This window comes from Castor canadensis, chromosome 1, assembly GCF_047511655.1.
Source record: "Castor canadensis chromosome 1, mCasCan1.hap1v2, whole genome shotgun sequence".
Lineage (NCBI taxonomy): Eukaryota > Metazoa > Chordata > Mammalia > Rodentia > Castoridae > Castor > Castor canadensis.
This window is the reverse complement of record NC_133386.1, coordinates 55,260,402-55,276,209: the sequence shown is the minus strand read 5'-3', so window position 1 is coordinate 55,276,209 and position 15,808 is coordinate 55,260,402. Positions and strand designations below refer to the sequence as shown.

At 45.1% G+C, this 15,808-nt stretch overlaps 1 protein-coding gene across 3 annotated transcripts in view; it reads right to left on the bottom strand.

Moving 5' to 3' along the window:
* The window catches only part of Bend3 (BEN domain containing 3), a 50,138-nt gene extending 34,330 nt beyond the window's left edge, over positions 1 to 15,808 (bottom strand). The window contains exon 1 of one of the 3 annotated variants that reach the window (XM_074077484.1): positions 14,086 to 15,808. The gene's annotated coding sequence lies outside the window, so the exon portion shown is untranslated. Of the gene's footprint in view, positions 1 to 5,454; positions 6,370 to 7,185; positions 7,494 to 14,085 lie in introns of those variants that run through there. The other 2 variants (XM_020170101.2, XM_074077470.1) reach the window with 2 other exon arrangements.

Genomic DNA, 15,808 nt, shown 5'->3' with positions numbered 1-15,808 from the left:
AAAAAGAAGAAGAAGAAGGGAACTTGATGGGGGAAGGAGGACTTCCTCAGTTCCCCAGAGTAAGAGCAGTTGTGCATCTATTTCTTTCATTTTCTTCCTTCCTTCTTTCTCTCCAAGCACAAAAAACAAAGATGGGAACTGTTGCTGGTATTCCTGGCAATTTTCCATAAGGTTTTATTTTAAAGAACTGTGACTTTAAAAAAGATGGATTAAAGAAAAAGAAATCAATTTACTATTGCAATATAATATGGCCTCAGTATAAATTAGATAAAGGAAAGTATTTCCTATATTTATGGGAACTTTCATTTTAATATATTCTCCAGCCAGATTTATTTAGCAAAAGGCAGGGAAATGGTCTGAAATCCCCTCTGCACAGCTTTTTCTGATGGCAGAAATGCATCACTATAAAGAAAAACTTGGATGCTTTTTCAGGACCCTGGGAAATTCTTAAACAGATTTAAGTCTATCCCTGCTACTCCTGAACTAACGTGGAAGGTCGTGCAAATTCTCTACTCAGTTTGCTGCACTCCTGAAGGGCAGCACAGCTTTTGGACAGTAGCTCAGGTTTATGCCCATACTATTCACATCTGAGAGTAAAAAAAATAAATCAGTGAGAAATGTTGCCATTCCCAACAGTGAACCAGATTGGAACTACCGAACTGGAAATACTAATGTAAAATTAAGATATTACATGGTTAATTGCTTAACTGAAGCAATAAAACAACCAATGGTTTAAGGCTGCTAATTATGACAGATTAAGGAATATCACTCAGGGAAAAGATGAAAACCCTAACCTGTTTCTACAACTGTTATCAGAGACCCTGAGAAAATATACTAATACAAGCCCAGTATTAGTAGAAGGGCAAACACTAATGCAGATGCCTTTTATTAGGCATCCTTTGTAAGTTACAAAAACAAAAGTTGGGTACCCAGACCCCACTTAAAGAATTAGTGAATTTGGCCTTAGAAGTTTGCAGCGACCCAGATTTAATTTAAGAACAAAGATGGATGAGGAGAGGTCAGTTATAGTAGAGGTGGGCCCAATTATTTGCTGAAAACCAAGGTCAAGTGTTGGTTGTGATTATGGATGGGAAACTTCCCTCTACAGGAAAGCCTCCTGGAAGAATAATCTGGGAAACTCTAAAACAGCAGGTTGATTCCAATAATCCAAAGGGAAAACGCTGTAAGTATGGAGAACCAGAGCACTGAGAAGCTGAGCAAGAAGGGACCACAATGTCCAGGACCACGCCCCTTTGCCATGAGGGAAAAACTGCAGAAAGGACTGCTCCTTTCTCCAGGGGAGCCTGGAGGGGAAGCACTTCTGAAATGGCAGTCCTTGATGAAGATGCCAGACCCACTACTAGAGCCCCAACCAGTCAACTACCAACATCCTATGGAGAACCCCAATGTCTCTGGAAGTGGCACAGAGATTAAAGTGGGGCTGTTTTAATTCGACATCCCTGGATCTCTAAATGGAGAGGCATGGTAACCAGTGATGATAGAACCACACAGATCAAAAAGATTCACTCCTCTCCTAACTTACAGATATGAAAATTCTACTTTCCCTTAAAGATCCAACACTATTGTTGGAAGAGACATTTTGACTGCTTTAGGAATAAATGTGTTTTTGTAAATTGTTATATAGGAAGATATTTTCAGATTTTTTTTTCTTCCTGGCTCTTCACTAAAATAAAGCTACTAAGAGTATTTTATTGGGAAAAAAAGTTTTTAAAAATTATTTAAAAATACAAAATTAAAACAAAAAAGGGACACAAAAGAAGGCTCTCATACAAGAGATATTTCTCCAGAAAGTAGGAAAGATATAGGAAGGTATTGGAGGTATGTTGTAGGGGAAAAAAGTTAAAGGGAAAAGAAAATGCTTTTGGAAAGGGCCAGATTTTATAAAATGTTTTTTGTCCTAAAGGATTTCTAACAAAATTTTTAAAAAAAGGACCAAAACCCAAAGGTTCAACACAGTCTTAAAGTGGGAGTGAATCTTAAAATATAAATATTACATATGTGTGTGTGTGTACTTATAAAGGGTTTATGTGTAAGACTGATGTGACTATAATTTAAGAGTTTTAAGCCCGTGCTAGTGGCTCACTACTATAAACTAATCTACTTGAGAGGCTGACATCAGGAGGATCAAGTTTTGAAGCCAGCCTGGGCAAATACTTCGTAAGACCCTATCTCCAAAATAACCAGAGCAAAATGGACTGGAGGTGTGGCTGGAGAGGTAAGAGTGCTTGCTTTGCAAGCCAGAAGCCATGAGTTCAAACCCTACTTCTACCAAAATAAATAGGAAAAAAAGTTAAGTAAAAATTTTTCCAAGGTCACAATCTAATGCAGTGATGTAGAACTAGCACCTTATTCTCCATCTTAAAATATTCTGCTCTTAGTCATATTTGCTAAAACTGGCTTAAAGGTGAATTTATGTTTTATCCAGATAATTGTATTTTCAGCTGGGTGACAGTGGCTCAGGCTTGTAATCCTAGCTACTCAAAAGGCAGAGGGATCAGGAGGATAGCGATTTGAAGCCAGCCTGGGGAAATAGTTCAAGAGACCCTATCTTGAAAAACCCCACCCAGAAAAGGGCTGGTGGAGTGCCTCATGTGGCAGGGAGCCAGCCAAGCAAGTGTGTGGCCCTGAGTTCAAACCCCAGTGCTGCCAAAAAAATAAAAGAAAGGTAACTGCATTTTCTCTTAATTTTAAACAAATTTTTGAATATTTAGGAAGCTGAGTCTTAACTAAATCAGAGTTCAAGTATCTGTTTATACAGTAGTCTATTGATTTAACATTCTATTAGAACTGTGTGGACTATATCTCTAAAATCATAATGCTGGGTTGGCAGAGTGGCTCAGGTGGTAGAGTGTCTGCCTAGCAAGTGTGAAACCCGAGTTCAAGCCCCAGTATCACCAAATAAAATAAAATGCTGAGCAAAAGTTTATAAGGTTAGAGGTATGTGTAAGTTTAATATATGCAAAGTGACCAGCAAATAGTCTTTTTATACAATACACATTAAACTGAATGAACTTACTGTATATGTGAGATGTACTTGTACAACAGAAAACAAGTGTATTTGGGGTCACTGACACTGTCTTCCTAACTTACAACATATTTAAACTTTTGATTGTTAGTGCTGCACACCTATTATCTTACCTAGCCAAAGACTGCAAATTCTACTAAAAAGCTAAATTAATACATCTAAAGATGTGCTAGGTGTGGGGCTCAAATCTATAATCCTAGTTACTTGGAAGGCTGAGTTCAGGAGGATCATGGTTTGAGGCCTTCCTGAGCAAATAGTGCAGGAGATCCCATTTCCAAATAACCATAGCAAAATAGACTGGAGGTGTGGCTCACATGGTAAGAGTGCCTGCTTTGCAAGAGTAAAGTCCTGAGTTCTAATTCCAAATCCCACCAAAACAAAAGGTATTAAGGAGAAGTTAATGATACTGATTAATGCTCTCAATCACATTTATTACCCTAAAATATGGTATTCAACGGAAATAACGAAACTGTTTTGTCAAATTGCTAACACAGTTTTTGAAAATTCTAAAGATGACTGTTCTAAGCGTTTTTGTCATCTGCAGTTTGGATCCTTCTCTAGGTGTTTACAATCAAACAAGAAAAATGTTTCTAGCAAGTACTTAAATTTTTAAACATCTCTAAGTATTTGCTCTCATTCGTTTCATTTTATATATTCCTTGTAAAACTTAGTAACTGTTGCCATTGACATTCTACAGAAGTACAACTTCTAACAAAGTAAACTGAGCAGCATTTTTTTTATGATGCCAGGACACTACATATAAAGCAGACAAAATTAAACTTAAAAATTGCATACCAGGTAAACTGCTTAAGGGCCACTCCTAAACCTCTTAGTAGTCTGAGGCTAGAGGCTTGTCTCTGAATGCCTGCCTCACAAGCCTGAAGCCCCGAGTTCAAATCCCAGTAGTGCTTAATAATGGCTTAAAAAAAAAAAAAAAGGTTTTGTTGGTACTAACTCAGTCTACCTGCCACTTCTCCCCTGATGTAGGATCATATCACACTATCTAGGCTGTCTCTTCCCATCCTTGCAATGAAGGTCAATAAAAGCTAAACCAGAGTGATTAGTCCACAAATATCTTCAAAAGAAAACTGATCAGAAACAAGGGGTAAGTTATTATTCTAAAAAGGTAGTCAGAGCCAGGTGCCAGTGACTCAGGCCTGTAATCCTAGCTACTTGGGAGGCAGAGATCAGGAGGATCATGGGGAAGCCAGCCCAAGGAAAAAAGTTTATGAGGCCCTAACTTGGAAAAAACCCATCAGAAAAAAAAAAGGGGGTTAGAGGAGTGGCCCAAGTAAGAGCACCTGCCTAGCAAGGGTGAGGCCCTGAGTTCAAAGCCAGTGCCGCCAAAAAAAAAATTTTTAATTAAAAAGTTAAAATTAATTAACCAAAAGATAGTCAGTTATCTTGGACAAGGTGGAGCATGCCTGTAAAAAGAAAATATCATCCAGTAAAATTTATTCTCTGGATATGTGTAGTTCAATGAAAAATAACGTATGCATCCCTGAAAACAGCACTAATCAGATAAAGGAAAGTTCTACCATCCCCAAGATTAATTCTACAAATAATCCCCCAAAGTTAGATTAGCCAAAAATAGTGTAATTAGAGTAGTGTAACTAGAGTAGTGATCACAGCCTAACATTTGTCATCAAAATTAAGGGCCACAAAAATTCTATGCACCAGCTAATAATGAATTATTTTTGTAGGTATGGTATCAGCCTTCAAGTGTTTCTACATTTTATACATGTGTATGTGTTTGTATAAATACATATGTACACACATATACACATATACTTACGTATATATATCCACACATACACACACGGCTGAACTCAGGACCTCACACTTGCTAGGCAGGCACTCATCATTTGAGCAATGTCACCAGCCCAAAATTATACTTTTGAGTTATTTCAGTTTTTTATCATGGTCCCAATATACAAGTATGTTTCCTTCTTCATTGCTTCAGGAAATTTTTAGGCAGCTATAAAAGTGGCAGGTGGGACATTCCTGCAGGACATTAAACTCTCATCTAATCAAACCTCTGTCGGGATTGAGTCCAATTTTCCTCTAATTGTTAGTCATTCAGCCATGCCTTTGTTCATATAAGGGGTACTTAGGTACCAAGAAGGAAGCTGGGCATGGTTGTGAATGCCTATAATCCCATTATTTGGGAAGATGAGACAGGAAGATCGTTAGTTCCAGACTACCCTGAGCTACAGAGGGAGACCCTGTCTCAAAACAGGAGTGGGGGAAGCAGGAAACTGTGAAGACAACTTGTGAATGTTACATCTTTTAGCAGAGTATTGGGGGGAAGGGGGTTGAGGGTGTGGCTCAGTAGTAGAGCAAGCACAAGGCCCTGAGTTCAAATCCCACCACTAACAAAAACAAAAATTTATTGGAATGATAATCACCTTTTGTCTGCTGGGTCCTAACTGGTCCCTCTTCTTGCTGAAATTGGGGGGAGGGGAGAGGTGAAGACATAAAATTTCTTGTTCAATGATTTCTTCAACAGGTAAGAGTCATCCCTGGTAAAGCCTACGCTGGTTGGCAGGAGTTTTAACAGTGGATTTGAAGGGCCAGCTGCACACCAGTTCACACACTAGCAGGAACTAGCCCTGCTGGCCCCATCTTTCGTCTCAAATCCAAGAGGCTCTCTGTGTTCATTCAGGAAACATTTAATGAGCACCTGCTAAATCATCAGACCTGGGATAGTGACAGGGAATATAAAACTGGTAAAGTAAAAAATCTTGTCCAAACCCAAATATTGAGGGAGGCTGACAGGTGATATAAAACCGGAAACAAAAGATGGTTACAAAAAAAGCAAAGCTTTGGGCACGGAGGTGGGACAGAGGGCACCAGCACCTTCGCCATTGCTGTTCTGGATGTACAAAGCCTGCCTGAAGGGCTCACTCCTTGCCTTGATTCCCTGCAGCCTCATCTTTCTGGCACTCTACTCGCTGCCTGTGTCACGTTAAACATTTGTAGTAAAAACATTCAAAAGTTACTTTAGGAAAGTCAAGCTCAACATTCCTAACTCCAAAATGCTTCACCCTATTCCGCGCATCCTCAACTGATGGCCTCCGCTTCCAAAATTCTTCCCGACGGGCCACCTGAGCAACCAAGTAACTTTTACCTCTGAAACACTCCCGCCTCTAAGAAAAACAAAACCCGACAAGAGACACAGAGACGTGTCTGCCTCCACACACAAGGCCGTCAATCGGTGGAGTACAGCTCGCGCCTAAGGCAGACGAAGTCTGCGTGGGAAATCACGTCCGCTACGGACAGGCACGCGCGCGGTCACGAGGGCAGCGAGCGCCCGGGCCCGGGCTTCGCGGCCGGCCGGGAAGGCCTCGCGCCAGCCGGGTGCACACCCAAGGCCGGGCCGGCCTCCAGCTCCGGGGCAGCGGGAACCACGCACCGCCGTGGAACGGCCGGGGAGGGCGCCGCGCCCCCTGGCGGCGGGGCTCATCGCTCTCGACTCCCGGCCGCCGTCGCCGCCGCCGCCGCTGCCGCCGGTCAGCCTCGCTCCATTTGCAGACTCCGGGAGCAGCGTCGCTCGCAGCGGCGACTCGGCGGCCTCTCGCGCCCCTCTCGCCAGCTCCCCCCAGTCCCCGCCCTCTGCTCCCGCTCTGCCACCCCCTTCCACACACCGCACCGAGCCGTGCCACAGCCCGGCCGAGCGCGAGCGCCGAGCCGCCGTGGGCTCCGCACAGTCTTCCGGCGGCCCCGGCCGCTCCATCTCGGCGGCCGGCGGGGGTGAGGGGCCGGCGCGCGGCGCGAGTGGGGCGGGCGGCGGCGGCGGCGCGGACCGTTCCACTGCGTGGTTCCCCCCCCCTCCCCGCCCCGCGCGGCGCGCGTGCTCCCCGGAACGCCATGGAGCCGCGGCGTTCCGAGAGGGCACAAAGGGGCGCGCGGCACAATGGGCGCGGCGAGCCCGTGGGCGCCGGGTGCCCGCTCGGGCGGCTCGGCCCCGCACGGGGGTGGGCGCTCCTCCGGCGGGCGCGCTCGGGGCAGCCCCCCTTCGCGTCCCCTCCCCTGCTCCTGCTCCCGCCCCCACCCCGGCATGGATGTTGCAGCCACTCTCCCGTCCGTCTGCCCGGGAGCCGCCACCGCGCGGCCGGCCCGATCTGCTCCGCACTTACCTGGCACACGAGTTGTGTAGTTTGCGGAGCGGGCTCGCGCCGAGTTTGGGCGCCACGTGCGGGGGGAGGGGAGGGCGCGGGCCTGGAGTGGGGGCCGCGCGCGCGGAGGGCCTGGCCGGGGCGGCCCGCGGAGTTGCTGGGGGTGGCGGGCGGGCGAGCGCCGTGTATTTTCCCCTCTCTTTGTGTGTGTCCGTGCGCTGCGCTCTCGCGTGACGTGACGGGACTCCGTGTGTCATTTCCGCACAAGGACACAGGAGCCCCCGCTGCAGTGGAACTACAACCCCTCCGCCCCCACCCCTGGCCCGCCCCTCCCCCTCAGCGGGGCACACGCGGGACCGGCGGCGGCGCCCGGGCGTGAACGGCCGCGGCGGGGAGCTGGGGCGCGCACTCCGGAACCCGGGCGGCCCAGCGCGCTCGGCCGGCGCCGCTCCGCGCCGCGCAGCTCCACGTGGGCCCGCGCCGGCTGGCCGGGCGGGAGGCGGCGGCCGCGCACCCACGGGGCGCCTGGCCCGCGTTGGCGAACAATGCGTCCTGCGCGCCCTGTGCTTTGCCCCGGCGTCATTTCGCTAAAACGTGGCTTCTCAGACCCCAGGGTTTGGCCCGAAATGCCTTTTTTTCTACTTTTCTCTCTCCCCCCGCCACGGGACGGCGACAGTACGGAGCGTGGTCTCGCCTCAAACCCGCGCCTCTCGGATTTTTTTTTTTGGCATTTTGACCGTGGCTCTGGCCCCACGGCGGGTCTTCCCGCTCAGGGTCCGGCACAAAGACCTGGGGGCGCAGTGTCTCCTCCGGCCCCGCCGAGAGGCATGGAGTCCGGCGGGACGCTGGAGAGCGACCCGGGGCTGGGAAACGATGGCCCTGGCCACTCCCCCAGCAGGGTGGCCGCCCTGTGTTGTAAGGCTTGCTCGCTGCTCGCAACCGGAGTTTGGGGGTCGGAGGCTGCGGGGCGAGAGCTTGAGAAGCGCGCGCTGGCAGAGCCACACGCCACAAATGCAAAACCCACGGCTGACTGCGCCAAGCGTTCAGCACAGGCAAAGAAGCCACCAACTCAGTAAAGGTCCCCTAACTCCGGCTGCAAAGTCCCAGTTGATACATAGGAACCAAGTCTCCGGACTATTTTCCCCAAGCTCAGTGATTGGGGGTGGGGAGTGCGTGAGAGTCAACCTTTAAACCACGTTTGTATCTTAGGTAAACAATGCGGATCTAAATTTTTTTGGTTTTGTGTTTTTGTTTTTTTAATCCTTCACAATCGAAGAAAGTGTAAAAAGAAAAATGCAAATGACCCCATCTGTTGCTCACAGCTGACTGGCTGCGAGGGGGGACCATGTGGCCCGGCCCTGCGCGGTCAGTGAATAGGTAATAGATTTAAAAGAAGGCATATGCCGGCTCCTAGCTGCCCGGCGGCTGCGAGGGTTTGAAGTAACATAGTTTCGCATTACCCTCCTCCAAACCACTCCAATTGGGAATTTGGTAATTACACAAGTTCCTCCCCTTCGGGTTCGAAATCAAGAGGAAGAGGGTTCAGTTGTCTTAAGACCTTTGAGGAGCTACGTGGAACGTTCTCGAGCTGTATTTGGATTGCAGACTTTGAAAAGTCAGTACTAATTGCTATGCAAAATTAGCAAGTAGCCTGGAGAACCGAGCCCGGTACCCAGGGGGTGCTTTTATAGAAGGTTCTATACGTGCTCAGTATCATTCAAAACAGGATGATGAAAAGAATGGGACCGAAATAGCAGCTCTTCAAATTCAAAAGACTTAGGTCTCCGTATCTACATTTAAAATAGGGCGGAGGGAGGAAGGGAGGAGGATCGCTTGAGGGAGAATGGTGGGGAAGCTCTTCGATTTCTGCAGGGAACTTGACTTACACTTGCACATCAAATATCCTGATAACTACAGTACACCGCTTGCCTTAGTTAACAACGTGAAGCAGTTTTATTCTCGCCTTCAATTTAATGTGACAGAATTAGAATTTTAAAAGTAGAAGTTGCATTTCATTTACTTCAGTTTTCTAGGATTTCCCAGTAGAAGAGTCAGGAACGGTTAAGGTTAGCATTTAATCTCGTTTTGCATTTAAACCACTTAGCTGTGTGCTTTAAGAATGTAAAATGACCTTGTTCAACTTTTAGAAAGAACTAGATGAGTTGAGTATTGTGGAAAGATGTATCTTTAGCAAGCATTCACGGTGACAACTCGGGTATTTAAGGAGAAATTAAATAATAAAACAATGGAAATAAGGAGAAATTAACATTCATGTGTTTATATTGTTAGAAACCAGAGTTTCTCAAATTCGATTAGCAAATAGCATCCGGCAAGCAGCCATCCTTAATTGACATAGCTGACTTTTCAAAACACACCTCCAAAGACAATGCCACTGACCTTGAGTGTTACTGTAAAAGTATGTGCTTTGTAGTAAGCCGTCTGTTCCAAATGAGTTATTAAATAATAGCCATTACTATCGAGGAAAAGAAATTAGCTACCTTCAATGATTTTGATGTCTCTATGAGGGTTTTAGTGTCTGGGTTGCTTGAGTTTGTTTTTTTATAAATAAGGAAGAAGGGACAATGGTACAGACAGGTGAAAGCAAATGTATCTGAACAGCTGTATCTAATTTTAGAAACTAAAAAATAAGAGATCCAAAAAAGATTTCAATAATACAATTGGGTAAAGTGATTCCTTTTGAAAACAAAATGGGAAAAAACATGGCAGAAGAGGGGAATGGGAAGGAGATAGAAAAAGCAAAATCTAGCCAAGCATGGTACTACTTCCATGTAACCCCAGCACGCTGGAGGTGAGGCAGGAGCATGAAGAGTTGAAGGCCAACCTGGCCTACACAGACAATGTTTCCAAAACAACAGAAAAAATCTCTGCCTGGTACAACCTGAAGAAATAACAACCTGGTTTTTAGGGGGTCAGCTTAACTTGAATTTTTCTAATTAGAATTTTTTTTTGGAGGGGTGCTTCGGTTCAAGCCCAAGCCTTGCACCGAGCTATACTCCAGGCTCTCATTTTACTTGAGTAGTACAGGGGGAAAACTGGCTACTTGGCCATTAAAAAAACCCTTCGAACCCAAATCGGAAATTACACAGCATTTGATAACTCTGGGCTATCTCCCACTATCATATAATGTGATAATATAATGTAAATATAAGAGTGGCAGACAGACAGACATTAGGTTTCAGATATCTTTTAACTGTTACTGTATAAGATTTTTTTCATTGCTACAATATATTTATAGTTGCCAAGACAATATTTAGCAGGACTTTTTTTTCAGCAGTTAAGTCTTGAACACGCAACAGATTTTACTGTTACTTGTGAGACATTTCCACTTTCTTTCTTGCCTGCTGGATGTGTAATTTTGCCAAGTCTTCAGCTTCAAACAAAAGTAGCTGGCAGATTCAGATTCTGTGATTACTCAGAAGAAAAGAAAGGTTTAAAAAGAGAGGCAGGGAGCTTGTGTTAACTTTATTAAATAGGACCCCCCAGAAAGATGCACTCCACTGGGTGCTGGTGACTCATGTTTGTAATCCTAGCTACTCAGGAGGCAGAGATCAGGAGGATCACAGTTCAAGACCAGCCTAGGCAAATAATCCACGAGACCCTATCTTGAAAAAAAAAAAATCACAAAAAAGGGCTGGTGGAGTGGCTCAAGGTGTAGACCCTGAGTTCAAGCCCCAGTACCAAAAAAAAACAAAAAAAAAAAAAATGTAAACCCTCTGTGCTGGAAAGACAAAAAAAAAAAAAACAACAACAAGATTTACCTTTAGTGGAATGAGGGGCTGATGAAATGACACACCATGACCCACTGTGGGAAAAAGTGAGGTATGTTTTTGCGTTTTGTCCCGGGAATTGAACCCAAGGCCTCTAGCAGGGTGAGCCCATAATCTACCACAGGGCTGCATCCTAGGTTTGAATGGACAGCTACAAAGAATTTCAGGTGGACACTTTCCTGTGTATAAGGGAAGTATTTAATAATTTATACCAGCTTGAGATTTTAAGCACCTAGCACATTAAGGTCTGATTTTAGTTGGTTTGCACCGTAGGATTCTCCAAGAAGAAATGCTAGGGAGAGTGAAAACTGCTGTAGTCCCACTCAGTTTCAAGCCCCTGAGAAAATAAATGCCAATCTGAACTGTAGCTTATTCTGAGTGTGGAGTACTGCCTGGAGGCACTATAGCCACCAGGGCCCCTGTGCCTAGAGGGGTGCCCAAAGGCCTGCCAGCAGGCCTCCCTACACTGATCACACAGCTACAGCCACAGGCTGGTTTTCTCGCCAATCAGAGCCAAGCAAAATGACATATACTACTCTAGTTGACCAACTTTTAAAAAATTATTTAGCTGACTGCTAGCAAGCAACTGTGGTCCTAGCTACTCAGAAAATTGAGGCAGAAGGATCCCTTGACCCCAAGAGTTCTAGGTCAGCATGAACAACATTGCAAGCTTCTGTATAAATAAGTAAATGAGCTGGCGCCAGTGGCTCATGCCTATAATCCTAGCTACTCAGGAGGCAGATATCAGGAGGATTGTGGTTTGAAGCCAGCCAGGGCAAATAGTTTGCAAGACCCTATCTTGAAAAACCCTAAAAAATTAGGCTGGTGGAGTGGCTCAAGTTACAGGCCCTGAGTTCAAACTCCTGCACTGCAAAAAAAAAAAAGTAAATGAATGGATGAATAAATAAAGATAAAAAATTATTTGATGCTGTGGATCAAAAGCCTAATGAGCAGGGCACCAGTGGCTCATGCCTATAATCCTAACAATCAGGGAAGCAGAAATCAGGAGGATTGTGGTTCAAAGCCAGCCTGGGCAACAAGTTTGAAAATACCCAACACAAAAAGGGGCTAGTGGAGTGGCTGGAGTGGTTGAGTGCCTGCCTAGCAAGTGTGAGAAGCCCTGAATTCAAACCCTAGTACCACAAAAGAAACAAAAAAGCTAAATGAAATAGCATATGTATACACACAACAAATAAAGCATCTCATAATAATGAACCCGAGATACAGTAATAGCATTTCTAACAATTTAGTCTGGAGGAATCCTCAATTGGGCTACATATACAAGGCTGTTCATTGCAGGATCACTTTTCGGGTTTTTTTTTTTTTTTTTTTTGGTGGTGCTGGGGCTTGAACTCAGGGTCTCATGCTTGCAAGGCAGATGCTCTCCAGCCCCTGGAGGATTACTTGTAATAGCAAAAAAATCTTGGAAAATGGTTAACTAAGAGATGATACCTGCTAAAGGTGTACCATGTAGCCTTCTTATGGTTATAGAATAATGTCTATGACATATTGTTGAGTAAAAGAAGAAAATTACAGATTTATATATTGCATAATTCTACTTTTTGTGAAAAAGAAAAACAAAAGTACATATATCTAGTAAATAGAAAAGATCTGGGTGAGGCTGGGGGTGTAACTCAGTGGTAGAGTGCTTACCCAGCATGCACAAAGCTATGGGTTCAATCCCCAGCACTGCAAAAGGAATTTTTTTAAAAAGTTGAGAAAATACAGAGCTAACAATGGTAATCCTGAGGGACAAAAGAACTCCTACGGGAATCTATTGCTTTTGAAGTCCTTTAACTTCTCAAGGACTAAAACCAGAGTCACCTCATGGCTGAGAGCAGAAGTCACCCAGAAGGAGCCAGGTTATGTCCAGCTGGTGTGAGAGACTGGCTGTGCTCATGGCACCAGTCCCCCTTTCTGTGCATACTGTTAACGGCTTCAGCAACAAGAAGTTACCAATATTAACTTTGAGGGTGACAATCAATGCCCCCAAAGTAAAGATGACATTTGCCTACAGGAAATGATCCCTTCCTCCAAGCTTCTAAATGACAACACAGTATTTCCAGACATAACTGAATGCCTAATGATTTCTAGAATCGTGACACATTCGGGCCTTAGAAATAATAGGTGCCAACTGCCTGACCTCTCCAATAAGGAAACTAAGGCAAAAAAGGAAAGGCTGGCTTGGCTTGGCCAGGGCTCACTGTCCTTTAGAACAATGTTCTTGGGTTCTTCTTCCTATGTTACTCCTATCAATGGCCAAAAAAGTTAAAAAAATAAAAAAGCCAGGTGTGGTAGCTAGTGGCACATGCCATAGTCCTAGTACTTAGGGAGGCTGAGGCAGGAGAGGATGACCAGTTTGAGAAAAAAAAGAAAAGAAAAGAAACATCACAGAGCTCTCTAAGGAGTGAAGTTGGTGAGGTTTGTGTCTCACCAAACCGTGTCCATTTAAATTATTACCCCTAGGGGGTGAATAAGATCAAAGCACATATGCATGTGTGGAAAATCAGTCAAAACCCTTTGTACAATTAATACGTGCTAATAAAAAATGATCACCCCCAACCTCATTCTTTGATACTCAGGAGCTGGGGTCCCTTCCACAAGAGGCCTTGGGTCCAGTGTGGGGAGGGTGGGGGGTAGAGGCCCCTTGCTCTGCATCTCTTTCCCTGTCACAAACACTATTATGGACTGAATTATATCCCTATAATTCATGTGTGGAAGTCCTAACCACTGGTACACCTCAGATAGTGACTATATTTGGAGATAAGGCCTTTAGGAAGATAATGGAAGTTAAAGGAGGTTATAAAGAGTAGAGCCCTAACCCAATAGGACTGATGTCTTTATAAAAAGAGGAAGAGATAGCAGGGATATGCCCGCCCAGAGAAAAGGCCATGCAAGAACACAGTGATAAGGTGACCATCAGCAAGTCAAGGAAGAGAGGCCTCAGGAGAAACCAGCCTAGGAAGAAAATAAAGAGAAAAAAGAAACCAGCCTATGAGCACCTAGGACTTCCAGCTTCGCAGAACTTGAGAGAGTAAGTTTCTGCTATGTGAGCCACCCGGTCTGTGGTATTTTGTTGTGACAACCCAAGCAGACTAATGCAGAGACCCTGCTCCCATAAAGCTGTACTTACCTTCTTGTTTGTCCATCTCACCTAACAAATACAAACTCCTAGAGGGCAGGACCACATTTGACCACTGTGTCTTCAAAGGCCTGTCACTATGCCTGGGACAGTCAATTCTCAACAGATATTTGCTGAAAGAATAAATGAATTATTAGATATCAATGTTCTATTTCTTTCCTGTTTGTAAAATAGATGAAGAAATAAAGGGTCAAGGTTAAATTAGAACCATTCCTAGTCTACATGAAGAATGCCTCTGGAATTGTCCCTGTATCACCTATGCTGTTGTAGAGAGTGGCCCAGCCAGGCACCGGTGGCTCATGCCTGTAATCCTAGCTATTCAGGAGGCAGATCAGGAGGATCAAGGTTTGAAGCCAGCCTGGGCAAATAGTTCATGAGATCCTATCTCAGAAAAAAAGACAAAAAAAAATTGTTTTTTGTGACGGGCTGGTGGAGTGGCTCCAGATGTAGGTCCAGCTCAAAGGCAGGGTTTTTTTTTTAAGTGAGATTTTTTTTTTTCTTTTGTTGATGGGGCTGGGGTTTGAATGCAAGGCTTCATATTTGCAAAGCAGATACTCTCCAACCTGAATCACACTTCAAGTCCATTTTACTGTGCTAATTTTAGGGATGAGGTCTGTTGAACTATTTGCCCTGCTGGCCTCAAAGCGAGATCCTCCAGATCTCAGCCTCCCAAGTAGCTTGGATTGCAGGCATGAGTCACCAGCTCAAAGGCAGTTTCCTAGTTTATGGCAGATCCATTCTACACCAACTCTGCAATAACAGTAGCACCGCACAGCTATAAAGTCTTTTCAGCCTTCCTCTTTCCTTAATCATCTTAGACTGCTTGGGCCACCATAACTAAATACTATAGACTGGGTGAATTAAACAATGGAAGTTTGTTTTCCCACGATTCTGGAAGTTGGAAGTCCAAGCTCAGATTTCTGGCATGGTCTGATTGGGTGAAGGCTCCCTTCCTGGTTTGCAGACAGCTCCCTTTCCCAGCATGTCTTCACACGGGGAATGGGGAATGAGAGGGAGCAAGCTCCCTGGTGCCTCTATTGAAATGGCAACCATCTGGGTTAGGGCTGTAGCTCAGTGGTAGAGTGCTTGTCTAGCACACACAAAACCCTGGGTTCCATCCCTGGCACTGCAAAGAATAAATAAATAGGTACTAATCCTTTCGTGAGGGCCCCACCGTCATGACCTCATTTAATCCTAATCACCACCCAAAGGTTCCATCTCCAAATACCATCACATTGGGGGTTAGGGCTTCAATAGATGACTTATGGGGAGGGGGCATAAACATTCAGTCCTTTTTTTTTTTTCCTTTTTGGCAGTACTGGGGTTTGAACTCAGGGCCTCATGTTTGCTATATGGGTACTCTACCACTTGAGCCAGTCTGCCAGCCTCATTTTGTGTTGGGTATTTTTGAGATGGGGTCTTGAGAACTATTTGCCCGGACTGGCCTTGAACTGTGATCCTCCTGATCTCTGCCTCCTGAGTAGCTAGGATTACAGGCACCCGGCTAACATTTAGTCCTCAACAACAGTGTTTTCAATTTTTGTCATCCTGTTTGCCCTCATCACAGACCTGAGAGAGGTGGCGCATTACCACCCTCCCCTCCCCATTTTTACACAGAGGAGAAAAATAATGTCCAGAGAGAGACAGAGTACATGGACTGTAATCTGTTCCTCAACTTAACAAACAACTATTACGGGTCTCATATATACAAAGC